General features: G+C 47.6%; 1 pseudogene; it reads right to left on the minus strand.

Annotated features, from left to right (window-relative positions):
• The window catches only part of LOC140913680 (uncharacterized), a 37,440-nt pseudogene extending 34,290 nt beyond the window's left edge, over positions 1-3,150 (minus strand).
• Between the last annotated feature and the right edge of the window lie 18,369 nt (positions 3,151-21,519).

The following is a 21,519-nucleotide window of genomic DNA, read 5'->3' on the forward strand; positions in this document are numbered from 1 at the left end:
GTTGATTAAATTGCAGTTAACTCACACAATTAACTCCAAAAAATTATTTGCAATTAATTGCAGTTTTAATTGCACTGTTAAAACAACAGAAACCCAATTGACATTTATTAAATATTTTTGGATGTTTTTCTACATTTTAAAATATATTGACTTCAATTACAGCACAGAATACAAAATGTACAGTGTTCACTTTATATTATTTTTATTACAAATATATTATTTCTTTTATCTGTCATTTTTACAATGCAGATGTTTCAATTCACCTCATACAAGTACTGTAGTGCAATCTCTGTTGTGAAAGTGAAAATTTTCAAGTGTAGATATTTGTTACATAACTGCACTCAAAAACAAAATAATGTTAGAGCGTAAAAGTCCAATCAGTCCTACTTCTTGTTCAGCCAACTGCTAAGACAAACAAGTTTGTTTACATTTACGGGAGATAATGCTGCCCGCTTCTTATTTACAATGTCACCTGAAAGTGAGAACAGACGTTCATATGGCACTTTTGTAGCCAGCATTGTAAGGTATTTATGTGCCAGATATGCTAAACATTCGTATGCCTCTTCATGGTTCGGCCACCATTCCAGATGACATGCTGATGATGCTCATTAAAAAAAAAAAAAGCATTAATTAAATTTGTGACTGAACTCCTGTGGGGGAGGAGAGAATTGTATGTCTTCTATATTGTTTTACATACATTCTGCCATATATTTCATGTTTATAGCAGTCTCGGATGATGACCCAGCATGTTGTTCGTTTTAAGAACACTTTCACTGCAGATTTGTTAAAACACAAAAAAAGGTACCAATGTGAGATTTCTAAAGGTAGCTACAGCACTCGACCCAAGGTTTAAGAATCTGAAATGCCTCCCAAAATCTGAGAGGGACAGGGTGTGGAGCATGCTTTCAGAAGTCTTAAAAGAGCAACATGTTATCCGGAAGCTACAGAACCCGAACCACCAAAAAAGAAAGTCAACCTTCTGCTGAGATATCTGACTCAGATGATGAAAACGAAAATGTGTCGGTCTGCACTGCTCTGGATCATTGTCAAGCAGAACCCATCATCAGCATGGACGCATGTCCTCTGGAATGGTGGTTGAAGCATGAAAGGACATATGAATCTTTAGCGCATCTGGAATGTAAATACCTTGCGACCCCGGCTACAACAGTGCCATGCAAATGCCTGTTCTCACTTTCAGGTGATATTGTAAACAAGAAGCAGGCAGCATTATCTCCTGCAAATGTAAACAAACTTGTTTGTCTGAGCGATTGGCTGAACAAGAAGTAGGACTGAGTGGACTTGTAGGCTCTAAAGTTTTACACTGTTTTATTCTTGAATGCAGTTTTTTTGTACATAATTCTACATTTGTAAGTTCAACTTTTATGATAAAGAGATTGCACTACAATACTTGTAGGAGGTGAATTGCAAAATACTATTTCTTTTGTTTTTTTACACTGCAAATATTTGTAATAAAAATATAAAGTAAACACTGTACATTTTGTATTCTGTGTTGTAACTGAAATCAATATATTTGAAAATGTAGAAAACATCCAAAAGTATTTATATGGTATTCTATTATTAACAGTGCGATTAATCACGATTTTTTAATTGCTTGATAGCCCTAGTACTGACATTTGCCACCAGTTGGCCACTCAGTGGCACATGGCAGCCGAGGCTTCAAGGGAACCCAGACATTTCACAGCTGCGAATAAAAGAGGGGAAATTGGTCCTTACCCAGGGAAACAAGGGCCCGGTAATTCCTCAGCATCTGGTCCTGATACAGCTGCTTCTCTGGCTGGGACAAGAGCTCCCACTCCTCCCGGGTGAAATACAGAGCCACATCCTCAAACGCCACCTGGAGCTGCTGGCACAAGCGTTACACATTCAGCACCTTCCGCTCCAGCCCCTCACCCCGGAGTCTCAGCAGGGGATGCGGTTTCTAGGGGAGCGACTCCCAGGGAACCCCCAGCCCAGCAGCTGTGACCCAGGGAGACTCCCTGCCCCGCTCAGCTCCCCAGGGACTCGGGGCCCTGCTGAGGGGACAGGAGTTGCCTTTGGCTTCACATGGGCAGGGGTGAAAGTAAATCTAGGAACTTACCAGTATGGGGCTGGGCTGGGGCCGGCTCTGGCCCCCAGAAGGGGCGGGGCCCCAGGAGGAAGGGACGGAGCTCGGGGGGTCAGAGTCAGCCCCGGCCCACCCCGTACCGGCAAGTGCCTCCTTCCCCCTCCCCGGGGTAGCAGCGGCAGCTGGGGCTCTGGCAGTGGTTTAAAAGGCCCTGGGCAGTAGTGGTGGCCGGAGCCCTGGGCCCTTTAAATTGTCCCCAGAGCCTGCCGGAGCCCTGGGGAAGTGGCTCGGCCGCGGCTACCACCCTGGGCCCTTTAAATCACCGCCCCAGCCCTGCCGCCGCTACCCCAGGGCTCCGGCAGGCTCCGGGGTCAATTTAAAGGGCCCAGGGCTCCGGCAGCAGGGGTCTGGTAGCAATTTAAAGGGCTGGGGGCTCCAGCCGCTGTAGGCCCTTTAAATTGCACCTGGGGAAGCCGATCCACCCTGGTATGGCGCACCGGCTCTTCCCGGTACACCGTACTGGGGTGTGCCAGCTTACTTTCATCTCTGCCCAGGGGGTTCTGAGTCAGGGCCCTGGGAAGGGCCTGAATCCCAGGGCAAGAAACAGGAGTCCCCGCCTCTGCCACAGGCCTGTGCTCAGCCCCACTCCCACCCCTGGCTCGGGCACCTCAGGGCTCCTTTGCCAGGCCAGGGCCCTAAGGGTAAAGGGACGGCACCCATCTCCACATGTCTGCCTGGCCAGGGCCCTCCCCTCCTTAGTCCCAGGGACGGTCCTGGCTTTCTGTGGGAGGGTCCTGGGGCCCCAAAGCCTCTCCCCGGCTCCAGCTGCTGCAGCCCTGGGCCCCCCAGGCTGCGCTAGTGCAAAGCAGGACCCTAGGCCTTGCCTGGCCGCGCTGAGCCGCTCCCGACCCTGGGGCAGTGCTTGGCCCGGGTCAGCACCACCCCCCGGGGAGCTGCTGTAGCCCCCAGCCCCGGGGTCACTAGCGCGGGAGGGACCCGGGTCCCGGCCCCCCTTGGGACCAGCCAGTGCCCGGCCGGGGAGTCCCCGCCCCGCGTCCTGCCTGCGCCGGCCCCGCTGCAGCCATCGCCATGGTCTGGGGCTATTGGGGTCTGGGGCAAGGCGAGGTCCTTGGTAGCAGGGAAGGGACAGACAGGGCGTGTCTGGAGAGAGGAGAAAAGGGGCCAAGTCAGTTCCCAAGGAATCCCCCGAGGAGAGCGGGACCCCGTTATTCTGGGCCAGGTGTGACATTCTCAGTAACATCCCAGGGAGGGGGCTGGGGTTACCCCCCCCCCGGTCACTGCCCTACTACGGGCACGGGAATGAAGCCCCAGGTTAGCTCAGTTGCAGACCCCTCTCCCCCTTCGTTGGCACCGGCTGGTGGGGGGTCACCAGCCCCCTTCGGCTCCGAACCCCCCCCCCGGCGGCCGCTTTCCCCGGGCAGCGATTTCCTGCCTGCGCGGCTGTTTCTCCCCCTCCCCTGCGCCCCGCTCACCGACCGACCGCTGGGCTGCAGCGGGGACCCGCCCTGCGCACGGGCCGGGCTGGGGACCCAGGTGTCTGGCCTGGCACGGGAAGGCTCCTTGGCCCTGCCTGCTCCAGGGCGGATTTAGCGCCCCAGCCAGTAACCCGCCCCGCCCCGCGCTGACCTGTGCGGGCCGGAGCCTGTCCCCGCTGGGCGGGGGGCAGGAGCCGCCCGGCCCCCTTCTCCAAGGGGCTCCCTGGGGCTGGAAACGGGGCCGCGCGGGGCTGTAGCGGGCCCGGGAGTCTGGGCGCAGGGACACGTGGGTCAGGTACAATCCCCGCCCCGGGCTAGCGCGGAAGCGAGCGGAGGCTGGAGGGGGCCCGCGCCGCCAGCTCCGGCGACAGGGCCTGGACCAAAACAATCCACAGTGGAATTACAGCCGTACACATGGCTTCGTTATGCAAAGGTCGGTTCCGTTCCGAATGTCCTTGCCTGGAGACACCCCCAGGTTCACCCCCAGGACCATTGCACACGAAACCCCCCCCCTACAATCTTCAGCCAGCGATTCTAATGTAGGGTGACCCTATTTCCCTCTGCTGAAAATGCAGCGACCCCCGGCAGCCCTGGCGGCAGCGCTATCCGAGAAGAAGCTCACCCACACTGAGCTGGTAGATAGGGTGAGAAAGGTCCATGAGAAATCACGCTTTTCCCATCAGAAAAAGCTCACCCTCAGTGAGGTGCGGTGCAGCAGTCACCCGTAGTGTGGTGATGTACAATGAGAAGGGGGGGCGTTGGGGCAGTTTAATACCCAGGGTCCTGTATACCCTAAAAACAGCATTTATCCTCTTGCAGAGTGATCATTACTTTGGGGTCTTGGATGTGAAGAATGTGTGGGGTAAGATATTTCTGTGACCTTTGCTGCATGACCTGTAACCCTAACAATAGCCAGGTTTGCCACCAGAGCTGCAGACTCTGTCTGAGCACACAGTGAGTTACCCGCCCAAACCTCTGTTACTCAGACATGCTAGGGGCACCCCCCTTACCAGTTCCTAGGGTTCAGGCATAACTTTATATGCTGCGGGTTTGCAGGATCTTTTACCAGTGAAAGAGCCTTACACAGCAATATCCTTATCCTCTTTATTAACAATCAACAAAACCAGAATGCTCACGCTAAGCATACAATACTCATCACTCCCAATAAAGCAGACAAATTTTTCCTGCTGGCCTCTCAGGATTCAGTTACTTGGGGACTCCAGGTTCTGCATGGTATTATTGGCAGGGTGTGGAGGTCTGGCAGCTCTGATCTTGGAGCTGTGTCCTGGAGCAGATTCCAAATTACCTTTTGGACCCCAGTTTATACAGTGAAACTTGAGTCCTGCTTCGCTGTACCTTAACCAATCATTTTACTAACCACTCCTAACATTGTGGAACAAGATTCTCTAACCAGTCATACCCCTCCACCTTCATTGATTTACACCTAGCAAAATTAATTATGTAATAGACAGAAACAGTCAAAGAACCAGACAGATCATACAATAGAGAGTGGGGACCATAAAGATCAAACAAAGAATGAGGATTTCACAACCACAACTATTGATAAGTGATTTCTTGCCAGACAGAACGCTACCAAACTAAGTTGTCTTTAGCCATCTGAAGATCGGTTTATCTGGTGATGGTGGGTGCTATTAGAACACGATTGCCTTTTTAACAGCCTGATATTACTTTTTTAATGTAATTTAGATGGAATGCAAGGATGTGACTTCCTGCTTCTTAGTCAATGGCTGCTGCTCTTCTAATATGGTGCAGACAAAGGCTTTGGGCCTTGCAATATGGCTACAGGAAAAGGCCTTATCCTTACAAGTGTACAGAGGGTGCTAGAGATGCAGTACTGGCAGGGGGTTCTGCAGGTCCCCATTGTGCTTAGAGACACAGAGGACCTTCGCAACCTGTAGACTCACCTGCCAAGCACCTCCTGCTGGTCATCTTGGGAATTAGCTCTTCAGCCTCAGAGCACCCTCTGCTGGCCAGTGTCTTACCCACCTCAGGCCCCATGTCCCTCCCAGACCCCAGTGCCCCATACCTTGGGGTGCTGCCCCACTGCAGTGCCCTCAGACTCTGGGTCTCCCCTCCCAGGGGAACCCCCAACCCTCTAAGCCCACCTTGCCTCAGTGGCTACTGCCAGTCATCATCTAGCCCCCTTTCCCTGGGGCAGACTGCAGCCTATAGTGGCTACTCAACATTGGCAAGGGGATAGGACCTGCTGCCTTTGCCTATCCCCAGGCTGCCCCTCTGTAGCCCCAGTACCTTTCATAGGTCTTCCACAAGGCCTGCAGCCTTGGGGTTTACTAGGCTGGAGCTCCCTTTGCCCTTCCCCAGCACTGCTCCACTTTGGGTACCTTGCTCCCAGGAAGCTAGCCCTTCCCACTCCAGAGCTAGAGTGAAGCTCCTTCAGCTTGAGGCCCCACAGCCCTTTTATCAGGGCCAGCTGGGCCCTGATTGAGCTGGCCACACCTGTGGTCAGCTGCTCCCTCAACTGCTCTCACTCCTTTTATCCCAGCCACAGCCCTCTCAGGGCTGCTTTTAACTCTTGTTCTGCTGGAGTGGGGCAGCTGCTCCACTACACAACCCAAAGCAAAGCCAGTCCAAGATGCTGTGTGACAGCTGTCGGTACTACATGGAAAAAGACCATCCTTGCAAAGGCCGGGACTGTAAGCTGTGTGATGTTCAAGGATCGTAGAAATCCGTTTGCCGCAGAAAAATGCAGAATTTGCATTTTGACAGAGAATCTTTAAATTTGTGGAAAAATAAAAACATATATTCACTAAATGTTACTGAAAGTACCAGTGTCACTTATTCAATGTGCATGACCTCCCTATCCTGCTTGATTTTTGAATGCTCTTTACATTTACATCGCTAAACATACTCCAATAAACTTCTTCCAGCATAGAGAGGTTATTCAAGGACATATAGGGGCTCATGTTTCAATGCATCTCAGATTTCACTTCAGCCTCCAGACGTGAGTAAGTAAAGTTATGAAAAGATGCCAAAAACCCTTCCTTAGATATTTTTAAGGTCAGGCTTGACAAAGCCCTGGCTGGGATGATTTAGTTGGGGATTGGTCCTGCTTTGAGCAGGGGGTTGGACTAGATGACCTCCTGAGGTCCCTTCCAACCCTGATATTCTATTCTATAGGGAAACTAAAGTTCAGCGTTTCATTTTAATCGCTGAAAAATGTGGATTTTTATGGTTTTTTATGAGAAATTCTGTAGTTTTTTATCACAGAAAACTAGGATCCCTGGTGATGCTGAAGACTGTGATGATCTAAACTAGCAGTTCTCAACACGCGGGCCTCAGGCGGCCCAATTAGCACATAGCTGCAGTCCAACTGTGTGCTAAAAAAAATGCAAAATTTGCTGCTCTGGTTTGGCACGGGGCAGGGCCGGCTGAGGGGAAGATAGCTTCTTGCCTCCTGCACCAGCGCTTCTGCCAGCAGGGGGCTGATGAGTGCCGCAGTGGGGTAGGGGGCAGGAGAGTGGGTCTGTGGGTAAGTTTTTTGGGGGGGCTCTGGGAACTAGGGATTTGCCCCAGGTTTTAGGTGGGCCTCCGCTGCTGACCCCCTTCTTGGGTCCTGGCTGCCAGCCCCACCAGGTGCTAGGCTTCTGGCTGGTGCTGGGGGGGTCCCAGCTGCTGCCTGGCTCCATGGGTCCAGGTCCCCGCTGCTGCCCAGCTCCACTCCTGGCCCCACTCTGGGCAGGGGCGCTGGGCATAAGGGACTGTGAATGGTTTTAGGGTGGGGGAACATTGTGGTTCTCAACCTGCGGCCCACAATGATAAACAGGTTGAGAACCACTAGTCAAGACAGACATCTGTGTTTCATGGTCAACAACTCAACATCAGTGCAACCAAGGCATCAGAAAAGTACATTGTGTATGTTGTTCTCAGGGGACCCCTGACCAGATCCCTGGTTACATTTTTGCAAAGCAAGATCTGCTGGTAGTTTACAGGTGTGGAACGTGTGCAGCCCTTGCCAGGCCCTTTCTGGCTAAGCTCTTTTGGAACTACACCTTCCTCGCTCCCTGTGGCGAAGGGGATGACAGATACATTATCCTGAGGCAGCTCTTGAAGGAGAAGATGGATGTAGATCTGGTCGCGCACGAAGGCAAAGTCCTGATTGTGAAGGTGCAGGCCTTGGACGTTTGTTTTATTGACTCTTTCCACTTCTTACCTATGAAGCTCAGCCAGCTAATGCAGGCCCTGGGCTTGGCCTGGAACAAAGGGTATTTTCCTCATTCATTTAACACTTTAAAAGTGAAGACGAGGTCGGGGCTATGGCAGACTACAGTGCTGATTGCATGGTGCCCGACAATTTCTGTGAGAGGGAAGGTGTAGATTTACACAGAGACCATGTCAAGGTGAACCTGGCTAAAAGGCAAATTGCAGAATTGTTTCTGAACTGGCTGTGGGGAAAGTTCGGACAGAGATCAAACCTGCCCAACACCACCCTCGTGAGAGAAACAGACCAGCTCCAGGAGTACCTGTTTTCCCCAATATATAAGGTTCCTTCCTGTGAGTTTATCAACAGTGAAACAGCCTGTCTCTTCCAGCCCTGCATTTCTATGATTTCCACTGAAACTTTCCAGAACATTCAGCCTGAGGCAGGCGCCTGGCATGAAGCATTTCAGTCCGAATGGCTCAAGTCTGAAAAAGCCATAAGCAACTGAAGACAGGGTCTTAAAGTGAATGCATCAGGCAACTTTAACTAGGCATCATTCTACCTAGGATGTGTCCCTCTTGTTTACAGCTGTTCAGCAGTAACACCTAGGGGCTGATGTGTGGAGGAGCCGTGTCCCTGCCCTCCACACTAGATCTGGGAAGACTTCCCCCCTGCCCACCCAGGAGTGGAAGAGCAGAGTGGGGGCTATGACACATGGACCCCTGCAGGGATCAAACCCCAAATGTGCAGCCCTATATTGTACCTTCCTGTCACAGGCCTGAGGGCTCTGGCTCCTACTCCTTGGCAGTGTGATGGTGGTGGCGGGTTAGAGGGAGACACGGGAACCTGTGTCAGTCACTGGCAGTTTTAGCTCTTGCCTGAACGGCTCCTAGGAGCTGAAATGCCCCGATTTGGCAAGAGAGACACTGGACCTGAGAGCTCAACCCCTGCTTCTAGTCACAGCCAGCCGGACCCACCCCTACAGGGGCAGCCAGAGCTGGGAGCAGCCCAGCCAGAGCATCCCCCCAGCTGATGGCAGGAAGCAGCCATTTGCCCCCTCCTAGTCTTTGGCAAGCAACTGCCAGCACTGGGGCCCAGCAACTCGGCCACAGCTCCCTTCCACCCAGCCCAGGACAAGGAGAATGGGGCAGAGCCTCAAGAACCCATGAAACATCCCCAGACACCAGCTTCAGGGGAGGTCAGAGCCAGCTGGGAGCAGCACCAAGATCCAGAGCTGTCTAAGGCCAGAAGGCACCATTATGATCACCTAGGAAGTTCTCCTGGCTCCCCCAGTGTTTGCTCCATGCTGCAGCCTCATCAGGCTTAAGCTCTGGTGACCTCTCCTCCCTGCAAATAAAGCTGTGTATATTCAAATATGGAAACTGAAGCATTAAGTCACTTGTGCATAGTCTCCAGCTTTCTGAGCATCCCGCTGGTCTTAGACTGGCAGTGTCACAAACTCTCATGATTTGTTCGTGAGTTTCATGAAGGTTGGTGTTTTTTTCCTAAAGCCCCAGCTCCCAGACTCAGGGGATTATGCGAGAACTTCCGCTGTCATTTAAAAAAGAAGGTCCATCCTGTTGGGAACACTGGGGCATGGCCACTAGGTAACTCGAGGGGATGGAAGACCACGAGTGTCGATGAAGCCCCCTCGCACTAGGCCCCGGTGTCCTTGCCCCCCCCCTCCTGCCTGGAGGCACTCGCAGCAGCTCTGCGTGCTAGGCCCAAGTGTCCTTGGCCCCCCCGCCTGGAGGCACACACAGCAGTTATGCTGAGAATCTGCAACAGTATGTTGCAGAGTCAGACTGCCTGAAACTAAGCAAGGCCAAACAGGGGAGATATGGAAGAACAATGCTGAATAAAGCAGCTTTATGTATAGTTTAACAAATGATACAGAGAATCAGGGAACTAGCTGGGAACTGGATTGGCTGGCTATATGGATACTTACTTGGAGCAGCTTGCTATTGGATAAGTATGCTGGGAAAAAGGATGTATAAAAGCCTGTGTAACTTCCTGCTCTGTTGTACAGGATTTGAGATTCAAATCTCCCTGTACCTTTTTGAAGCTTCAAATAAACTTTTCTGCTTCTCCACCCCGTTGTGATTATTGGGTGCAGCACACCGGGTAACGAACCAACTCAAGCTGTTGTTCAGCCTCTCGGCACTGGGTGCCGGCAACAATCCCTAGCCCTCATGCTTGGGAAGAAGAGTCAGAAAATGTAGCCCTCCGCAAAGGCTCAAACCATGGATGGGAAGTAAAGAGATTGCCAAATTTATTATATTTTTTAAATCTCATGATTTGTTAAGCCAGTATCACGGATCTCTTGGGGGCCTGACACATGCTTTTTGTTTGTTGAATTTGGGGCTGGCAATACAAGAATTTGGTGGCCGTGAGAATTTGGAGCTATTGAATTTGGGAGTGGTGGCATTGTGCAGCGTTGGGTGGCTGTGACTTTGGAATTGGTGGCACCATGAATCTGGCGATACAGTACATTTGACCCTGTGAATCTGGGGTTTCTACAGTGTTTAGTTTGTAATGAAAGAGGTGCCGGGGCTCGAGCAATTTTTTTTTACTTTCATAACTGACGAGGAGAGGCCAGAGGTGCCGTGTCTATGAACTGCCAAGCCTGGAGGTGCCGGTGCTCATCTCTGGCAAGCCTCGGCACAAATTAAGCACTGAGTTTCTACTTTCATAAATTTTAAGTCCAGAAGGGACAGTAATATAACGTCGATAGCACTCCTCACTATGCGTTTTTGGACAGGTTTCCATGCGCCCTTTGGGGCTTATGTCCCGCCCTCCCACACTGTTTCTGTTGGCGCCGAAGTTTGGCGCCGTCGGCCATTTTGAAAAAAAATTGTGTGTGTTTGAATGGGGGAAGTGTTGTGCTTGGATACATTGAGAGAAGTTTAAAGCTTGGGTGAGGTTTATTGAAAAAAGGGGATTGTGTAAGGAGAGCTGTTGTTAAAGGGCAGGTTATTAAAGAAAAGAGAGATTATAGTATGCTAGAAAAGAATAGAAAATGTGATACATTGAGAGCAAAAGGTTGAAAGATTAGAGTGAGAGACGTTTGGGTGAGGTTTATTGAAAAAAGGTGATTGAATAAGGAGAACCGTTGGTAAAGGGCAAGTTATTAAAGAATAGAGTGTTTGTGTTACTGAACACATGCAGAGCGAAACAGCCTACCCCACCGACTGCCGGTAGTGGAAGGATAGCTGTTCTGGGCGGCGCTCCTAGGGAGCTAGCCCCTCCTTTTGGCGGGCCGATCAGCAGTTGTTCTACAGCTAGGTCACAGAATGCACTTGTGGAACCAATCCTGTAGTCCCAAGATTTAGAGAGGATCCTTACCTGACATTAAAAGCTACAAAAACAGGATTAAAAAGGAAATTTAGGAAGCACATGATAAAAAAGGGAATAAAAAAAGCATTAAACAATATTAAAAACTAAGGCAAAACCTGTTTAGTAAGCACATGGCCAAAAACTGGCTAAAAAAACATTAAAAGCTGGGTTTAAAAAGGAAATTTACTAAGCACATGGCCAAAAACTGGCTAACAAACAATAAAACTAGGTTTAAAAAGGAAATTTAGTAAGGCAAAGCCTATTTAGTAAGCATATGATAAAAAAAGTGACTAACAAAGCATTAAACAATATTAAAAACCTGTTTAGTAAGCACATGGCCAAAAACTGGCTAAAAACATTAAAAGCTAGGCTTAAAAAGGAAATGTACTAAGCACATCATAAAAAAGTGAATAAAAAAGCATTCAGTATCAGGGGAGATTAAAAGCAAGAACAGAGGGAAGATAGAGAGCACATGACTGAATCGAAGAGAGAGAGAGATTTACCTTGCAAGTCTTTCTGTAAAATGAGGCAGCTGCACATTTTAGAAACTTTCAGCCTTGTTATCCTCACCTTTGGATTGGGCCAATCAGAGGTTGTTCTATTTTCCTGAACCAATTTTATAGGCCCAAGATTCCCCCCCCTTTTAACAGCCTTATTCTTATCTAAAGAAACAGGACCCCCCCCAGCATTTTTCCCGCCATGTAGTTTTTTAGAAGGGGGTTTTCACAAAAGTTAGAACCATACGCTTTTAGTAACAAACAATTTGAAAAAGTTTTTTCCTAGGTTCTTTTTTTTTTTAGTAAGCCTAATATAAACCAACAGGCTTTTGCAGCTGATAGCTGTGATCAGAAAGAAGAAGGCTGCTGTTTTACCTGTTTTTTAACAGACACAAGTTGGTTACATTAAGTTTTGTAATGGAATAAAGCTCTGCTTTATATTGACTTGAAAAGACACAGCCCTTTATTTACAGGGGTGTTTCAATAAAAGAGAGCAGGCAGAATTACCCCAGGTTTAAAACCCCAGGTTTTTAGTAACAGACAGTTTATATTTCCCTTATTTTGTTAACCCCTGGATCAGAGAGAAGAAGCTTGGTTTTTTTTACTTTTTAACAAAGAGAGATGAAAGACTTGTAAAGGAATAAACCCTCGAAAAGATACACTCCTTTATTTAGTCCCATGGGCATAAGTGTTTTAATAAAAGGTAAGCCTGCAGAAACAGTTCAGGAATTAAAAACACAAAAAAGTTTTAGACTAACATGGTCAGTAAGAACAATGGGAAAAAAGAAGCCATTGTGATCAGAAATAAGAAAGCCCAAGGCCTGCTTTTAAAAGAAAATGATACCAAAGACTTGTACTAAAAAGAACAGTAACTTTAACTGTAAATAAGCTTACTATATAAAATAAAAACTTTTTAACCATTAAAGCTAAAGCCCAGGATTCCTGGCTTTTTTTTTTCTTTAGAGGCCGCTTGCTCTGCTCTTATCTAAACAAACAGGACCCTGTAACAAATGCTGACCAACACATACCATAAACAATTGAATAAATTGAATTAAAGAATAAAGGCTGTAGCTTTTAAAGACTTTTGGTTACAGATATGTTAATGGGCATATTACCATTTACAGTGTCTTTTTATTAACTGTTTAAAGACACTTACGATAGAAAATAAGAACTTTTTAACCATTAAGGTTTAAAGAAGCTAAAGTATGTAGCCCCTTTCTTCCCCCGTACTCCCCCCTCCCCATCTTTTTTCCTAGAACAAATGACCCTTACACACCCTGGTTTTAAATGTTAGGGGGCCCCAAGCCCCTTTTTCAAAAGGTTTAAACCTATAAATAGGGACAGAAAACTGGACAAGGCTGTTAAAGAAACACTGCTGATACAAGCTTTTGGCATCATGGGAAGCAACAACATGGTAAGAAAAATGACTATGGTGTGTGTTACCCTTGCTTTATACCTGTGTTGTGCTTATTTAAAAGTTTATATATATATATATATATATATATATATAAAAGGACAAGGCCTTTTTTCTTGACATACCAGATTCTGCACGAGAAGTTTTAAATTTTGGTAAGCTGCTAACACATTTATGGTTTATTTTTAAAAGAAATGGTTTTAAGGAGTTTAAGTTTTTTTTTAATTTAGAACAAGATGGAAGTCAAAACCAACAGACAGATTTTCCTGAGATTACAAAAGACGGTATGATTTGTTTTTAAATATGTGTTTGAAATAACAGCTATTAAAAATAGTGTACATTTTTTCTAGGGGTTTGCTGTTGTTAGTAAAAAAAAGAAACCACCTTTGCCCAGGGCCAGCTCCAGCATTTTTGCCACCCCAAGCGACAAAAAAAACCCAACTTGCCGCCGAACGGGGAATCCTGCCCGCCGAACACAGGCCCGCTGGTGCCTAGAGCCGGCCCTGCCTTTGCCCCAAAGGTTTTACTGTAAAAAGAAAAGGAGGACTTGTGACACCTTAGAGACTAACAAATTTATTTGAGCATAAGGTCTAAGGTGCCACAAGTCCTCCTGTTCTTTTTGCGGACTAACACGGCTGCTGCTCTGAACCCTGTAAAAATGTTTTGCGGGCCGTTGTTGAGAATTTTGGAGCTATCCTACCGCCATGTGGCATAAGAGGGAATAGCGCTTTCATATTTGACATATTTAGCGTGACGGGTTGGGTTATGTGAAATGTATATATGTAGGGGATATGTTTGTGGCTGTTAGTAAAAAGAACATACAGGTTTATGTGCTAAAAACATTTTGTTTATGTGTATTGATAGACTTATCAAGCGTTATCCCTGAAGAAGAAACGTTGAAGGGGACCAAGAAATTTCCCTCTGAATCAGTGACAGCTGGAAGCAAGAGTATTAGACACTTCGATTTGGAGCAGCCCAGCAGATCCAATTCCATTGTTACACAGAACCAACTGTCTTTAAAGAGGGCCAAAAATCTACCACTGAAACAGCAGCAGTTGGGAGCAAGGGGGTTAGACCGCCCCCGATTTTGAACCGCCCTGCACCACCAGGGCCAAAAGATCGACCTCTGCAGCTTCCAGGGACACTAGTTAAGCGATCCAAAGGGATTAAAACCCCTAGTTCTCAACAACCCCAAGCCTTTACAGCCCCGAAGGAACCAGCTTTAAAAAGGGTAAAGGCAAACAATCCTGTAGCAGCCGCTGTGTCGAGGGGTGGGTTTGAGCAGAGTCAAGAGGCCAGCCCCCCCGGCTTCTGGGCAAAGCAGAACCTCTGCTACAAATAAGAACCACCCCGTAGGCCTTGCAGTATCAGTTGTTGTTTGTAATGAGCTGCTTAGTGTTTGTATGTCTCCTAAGCATTTAATAGATAAAAAGTTTTTGAAGCTAATTCTTGAGGTGTTTCAAAAGCAAAATGCTCCAGAAGAAAGCGTGTTTTTGGACCAAAAGATAACAGAGACGCATGCACTGCTTGAAAAGTTGGAAAGCATGTTAAAGGGGGAAGGGAGGGTGTGACTAAACCTGAAACCTAAAAACATAAAGAGGGGTTGGAGGAAAAAATGGAAGAGATCTAAAAAATTGAGGAGGCTTTTGGCCAAAAAACTTAAAAAAGCCAGAGTTATTTTAAGAAAACAATCCCCCAACCAAGAAAGGGAAATAGACATAGACTCCCCGACCCCCTCTTCTGAAGGTCCAGATTCTCCCGCTCCTAATATATCACCTCCAGTGTATTTGGAACATGTAAGACACTGGATAAGACCCTGAAGAGAGTTTAACGCTTATGAATATTTTCAAGAATTTCGTTTCACTAATTTGGACAGAGTAATGGGGTTTACAGAGGCCATGGCGGCCATTGACACCGCTATTCAAAATTTGCTAGATGATATTAATAATCAGGTGGGCCCTGAAGATTTTGTAAAGCTAAGCTTAGATGCCCCGGGGCTAAATCACCCTCTCTTTTCTTTATGGAAGCCTTGGGAAGATTAAACACCGTAGATTTTTTAAATAACATCATTACGGTGTTGCAAAGTAATGCTGAGATTGTGGGGTCCGGAACTCTAAGGCTGGTTGTTACAATTATTAGAAACAGGGCTGGTGGAGGTGGGGTTGTAAGACCCTTGAAAACTATCACATACAGTAAAATCATCGGGAAAAAAAGAAAACATTTAATTGATTTAAATAACCAAGGTAACAATCTGTGTTTTGCTGGGTCTTTTATCAGATGAAAAACTTACAGATGCCCAACTATTAGAAGGGGCTGGACATTTCCATCAGGAGTTGGGGTTTTCGGACCAAAAACCGATTAGCTTTATGGACGTGAGCTCTTTTGAAGAGCGCTTAGGCGCGGCTATTACCGTTATGTATCATGAAAATGGAAATTGGTGGTTTTTTTACAACAGCTCGTGTACAACGCCCCAAAACTGTTTTTGTTCTGTTACATGACAAACATTATTATGGCATCCTAAATATTAAAGCCTTTATAGGCGCGCTGTATTTGTGCAGCTGCTGTGACGCCACGTGCAGCCACAAACATCAGCACGCCTGTAAAAATCACTGTCATGTGTGTAATAGCGCTAAGTGGCCACTGAAAAAAAGAGATGCCCCAGCTGTAAGCTATTTTTCAGGTCCGAGGCCTGTTTAGAAAGGCACAGCGCTCTGGCAAAAGATGGTAAAGTTGATTGTAAAAACAGAAGTCTTTGCAATAAGTGTGGCTTCTACGAGGTTAAAAATCACAAGTGTAAAAGCAAAAAATGTCCCCAGTGCTATCAGAAGACCGACAACATAGAGGGTCACGAATGTTCTATGCGTAATATTTGGTCTCCAGAAGAGGGGAAGGATTATGTGTTTTATGATTTTGAATGCATGCAAGAAATGGGGGTACACGTGCCAAAGTCTGTTTATGCCTTGCACCTACATAAAGAAACCAGCTGGGAATTTAAGGGTGAAGAATGCGCTAACGAGTTTATTCGAACCTTTGTAGACAAACACTTTAAGGGATACACATTTATCATTCATAACGCTAAAGGTTACGATTGTTATTTTATCCTTAGACAGTTGATTAAAGAAAAAAATGGCCGTCAGCCCCGTAACACAAGGGGGGAAACTAATGTGCGTAACGGTGGTGGACTTAGTCATCAGATTTATAGATTCTTTAAATTTTCTTTCCATGAAACTTAGCAAGTTACCCAAAGCTATGGGGTTTGAGGAAGTCAAGGGGTACTTTCCACAATTTTTTAACACAGTTGAAAATCAGAACTATGTGGGGCCTATGCCCGGGATAAAGTACTTTGGAGTTCGCAAAAAGAAAAGGAGTACTTGTGGCACCTTAGAGACTAACCAATTTATTTGAGCATAAGCTTTCGTGAGCTACAGCTCACTTCATCGGATGCATACTGTGGAAAGTATAGAAGATCTTTTTATATACACACAAAGCATGAAAAAATACCTCTTCCCACCCCACTCTCCTGCTGGTAATAGCTTATCTAAAGTGATCACTCTCCTTACAATGTGTATGATGATCAAGTTGGGCCATTTCCAGCACAAATCCAGGTTTTCTCACCCTCACCCCCCCACACACACACAAACCCACTCTCCTGCTGGTAATAGCTTATCTAAAGTGACCACTCTCCTTACAATGTGTATGATAATCAAGGTGGGCCGTTTCCAGCACAAATCCAGGGTTTAACAAGAACGTCTGGGGAGGGGGATAGGAAAAAACAAGGGGAAATAGGTTACCTTGCATAATGACTTAGCCATTCCCAGTCTCTATTCAAGCCTAAGTTAATTGTATCCAATTTGCAAATGAATTCCAATTCAACAGTTTCTCGCTGGAGTCTGGATTTGAAGTTTTTTTGTTGTAATATAGCATCTTTCATGTCTGTAATCGCGTGACCAGAGAGATTGAAGTGTTCTCCGACTGGTTTATGAATGTTATAATTCTTGACATCTGATTTGTGTCCCTTTAAAAGAATAAACCAGTCGGAGAACACTTCAGTCTCTCTGGTCACGCGATTACAGACATGAAAGTTGCTATATTACAACAAAAAAACTTCAAATCCAGACTCCAGCGAGAAACTGTTGAATTGGAATTCATTTGCAAATTGGATACAATTAACTTAGGCTTGAATAGAGACTGGGAGTGGCTAAGTCATTATGCAAGGTAACCTATTTCCCCTTGTTTTTTCCTACCCCCTCCCCCCACCTCCTCAGACGTTCTTGTTAAACCCTGGATTTGTGCTGGAAATGGCCCACCTTGATTATCATACACATTGTAAGGAGAGTGGTCACTTTAGATAAGCTATTACCAGCAGGAGAGTGGGTTTGTGTGTGTGTGGGGGGGGGGGGGTGAGAAAACCTGGATTTGTGCTGGAAATGGCCCAACTTGATTATCATACATATTGTAAGGAGAGTGATCACTTTAGATAAGCTATTACCAGCAGGAGAGTGGGGTGGGAGGAGGTATTTTTTCATGCTTTGTGTGTATATAAAAAGATCTTCTACACTTTCCACAGTATGCATCCGATGAAGTGAGCTGTAGCTCACGAAAGCTTATGCTCAAATAAATTGGTTAGTCTCTAAGGTGCCACAAGTACTCCTTTTCTTTTTGCGAATACAGACTAACACGGCTGTTACTCTGAAACCTGATACTTTGGAGTTGAATTCACGATGCCTGAAGAAAAAAAGGAATTTCTGAACTGGTACCAACACAATCGCCAGAACAAATTCGATCTCCAGAAAGAACTGCACTATTATTGTCAAAAAGATGTTGAAATTTTGCGCGAGGCTTGCGACCGGTTCAGAAATGAAGTCATAAAAATGACAGAGAAGCAGATTGTTAAAAGCCCAGGACAGGATGATGTGGAGGTGGTCACTGAGTATATAGACCCCTTTCAGTACCTTACATTAGCCTCGATTTGCATGGCCATGTACCGGTTTAATTTTTTAAAACCGCGAACGATAGCCCTTCTGCCATTCTGCTGTTGCAAACCGAATCTCCGCTCTTAGGTTTCCAGTTGTAATCAGAGAATAATGATCGGCGCACTCCTGGTCCAGGGTCAGATCGAAAGCGTACTGCATATAGCCCTGGGCAAATTCACCATGGTCAATCAAGAGCAAGCGGTCTTTTACATATTTCCCAGTCGCCTGCACCAGCTGCATGTACTCCCTCACACAGTTTCCAGTCTCAAAATCGGGTTGTAGGGGTTTCGCCGGCACCTGTTTGCCATCCACATACAAGGCCACAAAATTAATGTTATAGTGTTTAAAGTTAAAAGGGTTTTTTACGTAGCTGCCACTGAAGGCATCGTTATCTATAAAACCGATTACAAGCTGTTTGGGTAACTGTCCCAAAAAGAGGTTTTCCTAGTTACTGACATGACTGCTGGCTGGAATGCTAAAAACCTTTATGCCCACCCTGTCTACCAGGTACTTAGCATTGGCGGTCATTAGAGCTTCAGCATGCCCCAAATGGACCCCCGGGGTCACTTTTACCCCTTTTACAAACAGGGACACTGAAATAATGTGAACTTTATAATTCTGGTCAGCATCCCTGCTCAGGAGGCAAAAGACATCTTGGCTACGCATCAGTTTAATTTTCAAGTCCACGCTGTTCAGCAATCGTTTTTCTTGACAAAACAAATTGCTGTATAGAGGCCCCAACAGATCCAGCTTCCTGCTGCCTTCCGTTAGTCTGGCCCTGTGCACAAACCCCTCAATAGTCGTGCCGACCAAAGGGGTGCTTTCGTGGGTCCCCGCCGTGTCTTTATGAAACCCTCCTGTCGAAAACTGCGTAGTGAGGGTGTCATGGCTGTAGTTTAAAATCAGCTCTATCAAGGCTCTGTAAGAGTAACCATTGTTGCTCTGACTGATGAGATGGTCACCTAGAGTAACATCCAGCTGGTTAAAAAGGGTGGCAATGGGGTAGTTTGTTAGGGCAATCCTGGCGTCGTCATCAATGTCTGACCCGTCTTCTTTTACCACCTTGCAGCACACGTACAGCAGCATGTTGTTAAGGTCTAAGTAATGATCCCCGGGCCCCGAAATAAAAAATTCTAGAGGGGCATTGACCGTTAAAGCAGCCAAAGGTGGCACCTCTACATAAAAGCTATTCTTGATACTGGTTTGTGTGGGGGCTATTAGAAATAAATCCAGTTCCTATTTGGTGCATTCATCAGAGCCACAATGAATAAAAGCCATTTTAAAATATATCCCTTTTACCATGGGCGACGCGCCGCTTCCTCTTCTTAGGGCAGCTTTTAGGTTTATGGCTAACACGTCTTTAGACAGCTTTTTTTTTAAAGGGCCTAGGAGGCCCTTTCAATGGCTGGCGCAATGCTGGTCTTTTTCTCCTCATCACCACTAAACTGGAACCTTCCTGTGGCTCGTGCGCTCCTATTTTGTTTATAACGGCGCTTAACACGTGGTTCACTATGTCTCTGGTTATATTTTTTGAGGCTGTTTTCATGTGGGGTTTAATAATTTCAAATCCCCTTCTCAAAAGCGGCATGGCTTTTCTAAAAAGACTGTGAAATATCCCTCCTAAACCGGCCCTGTACATAACAGGTAATCATTGAAATCCCAGTAAGGCATAACCAGCCTGGGCCTTGTAGTAATTCCTATACAAAATGGGGTCCCCGTAGTTTTTTATTGTCACCATTCTTCAACTTTCCTGGGGCACAAATGCAGTTTAACAATCACCTTCGCAAAACTAAATGAAACAGGTTTATTCTGATCCATCTTTATTTCAATAGTAATGGTACCAAATAATGAAATTACAGCAGAGAGTGCTGGGAACGCTCCCACGTCACACAGGGGAAGAAAGCAAGCATTAATGCCCCAAGCTCTAACCCACTTTCATCCTCACACACACACACGACCCAGACTGGCCAAGTCTGGGTGTAACGTCAGAAGAAGAAGAAGGTGGGGGAGGTGGATGGGAGTGCTGTCCTGGGCACAGGCCATCCAAGGATCTGCTGTGCTCTCCCAGTTACTCCAGCTCTCAAGAGGGTTTTAAGTCCTGGCTCCTCGGGGGGTGGGGGGCGGTGTTCTCTGCTCCTGGTGCCCTCTGTGCCAGTCCAAGCCGGCTGTTCGTGGGCTCTTCAGCTTCCCAAAACACCTTGGCTTCAGGGATGCAAGGCTTGGCTCCGTCTTGCCGGCGTTTTCCATCCTCTGCCGTCTTAGACTTTGTTTCCTTCTGTGCTGGCCTTGCTGTCTTGCAGATCTGTGCAGTTGGAATCTTCGTTCTCACGGCTGCTCGAGCACCTGCAAGCCCCTGTCTTTCTAGGCCGTCAGCCAAGTCTTGGCTGTGAACAGTATCCTTGGGCGGGGGCCAGCATCTTTATCTTTGCACTGAGCTAGCGCTCCAGGCTTGAGTTAACTCGTTCTCTGCTCTCTTTTTCCTCTCCCCCCCTCGGCCTCTCGTGATCTACAAAGGAAACTTCCACTCCCCACTCGCACACCTTTGACCCTCCCCAAAATGCTTTGCGATGCTTGCAACAGCGTTAGCAATATACATTGCTGATCTGCCTTCCCAGGGGACTCCCTGAGGGAGGGGGCCATTGGGTTGTGACACTAGTGGCCAGTTGGGGTGTGTGGGCCACCACCCAGGGGGTGGTGGCGGCCAGGTAGGGGGACCTGGGCCCTCCCTGCTTCATCGGGTCCCAGCCCTGAGCCCTGTCAGGGTATGTCTACGCTTACTGTGGATCGACGCTGCAGCGATCGAGCCACCGGGGGTCGATTTAGTGGGTCTACCCACAAAATCGACTGCAGACCGCCCTCCTGTCAACTTCAGTACTCCACCGGAAAGAGAACCGTAAGGTAAGTTGATGGGAGAGTTTCTCCCGTTGACCCAGCGTGGTGTAGACACTGCAATAAATCGACCTAAGCTACGGCTCCCGTGGTTCCTGTGCCGGAGCCGGCAAGGCGCATCCTTCCTCTCTGGTGGTGAGCTGCGCCCTCTTACACTGGTGCTCATAGGCGCCGACTCTGTGGGTGCTGCGGGGCTGTAGCACCCATGGGGAAAAATTAGTGGGTGCTCTGCACCCACCGGCAGCCAAGCTCCCTGCGCCCCCACCCCCTCCTCGCCTCCTCCTCCCCCGAGTGATCTGCGTCCCCGCTCCTCCCCCTCCCAGCGATTCCCACCCACCGCCTAACAGCTGTTTGGCGGCGCTTAGGACTTTCTGGGAGGGAGGGTGAAGAGTGGGGACGCAGTGCGCTCTGGGGAGGAGGTGGTAAAGCGGCGGGGCAGAGGTGGGGACTTGGGGGAAGGGGGTGGAATTGGGGTGTGGCGGGGCGGAGCCGGGGGGGGGGTCGAGCCCCCTGGGGCAGAGGGGAAGTTGGCGCCTAGCTACACCTGAACCATGCCCAGTAGGAATGTGGGGGCGGGGCTTCCTCCACCCACATTGAGGAGTTAACCCTTCCCTGTCCAGTGCGGAGTGAGTTCACACCGTCACAGGTGACCATACGTCCCGTTTTGGC

This window comes from Lepidochelys kempii, chromosome 6 (genome assembly GCF_965140265.1).
Source record: "Lepidochelys kempii isolate rLepKem1 chromosome 6, rLepKem1.hap2, whole genome shotgun sequence".
NCBI lineage: Eukaryota > Metazoa > Chordata > Testudines > Cheloniidae > Lepidochelys > Lepidochelys kempii.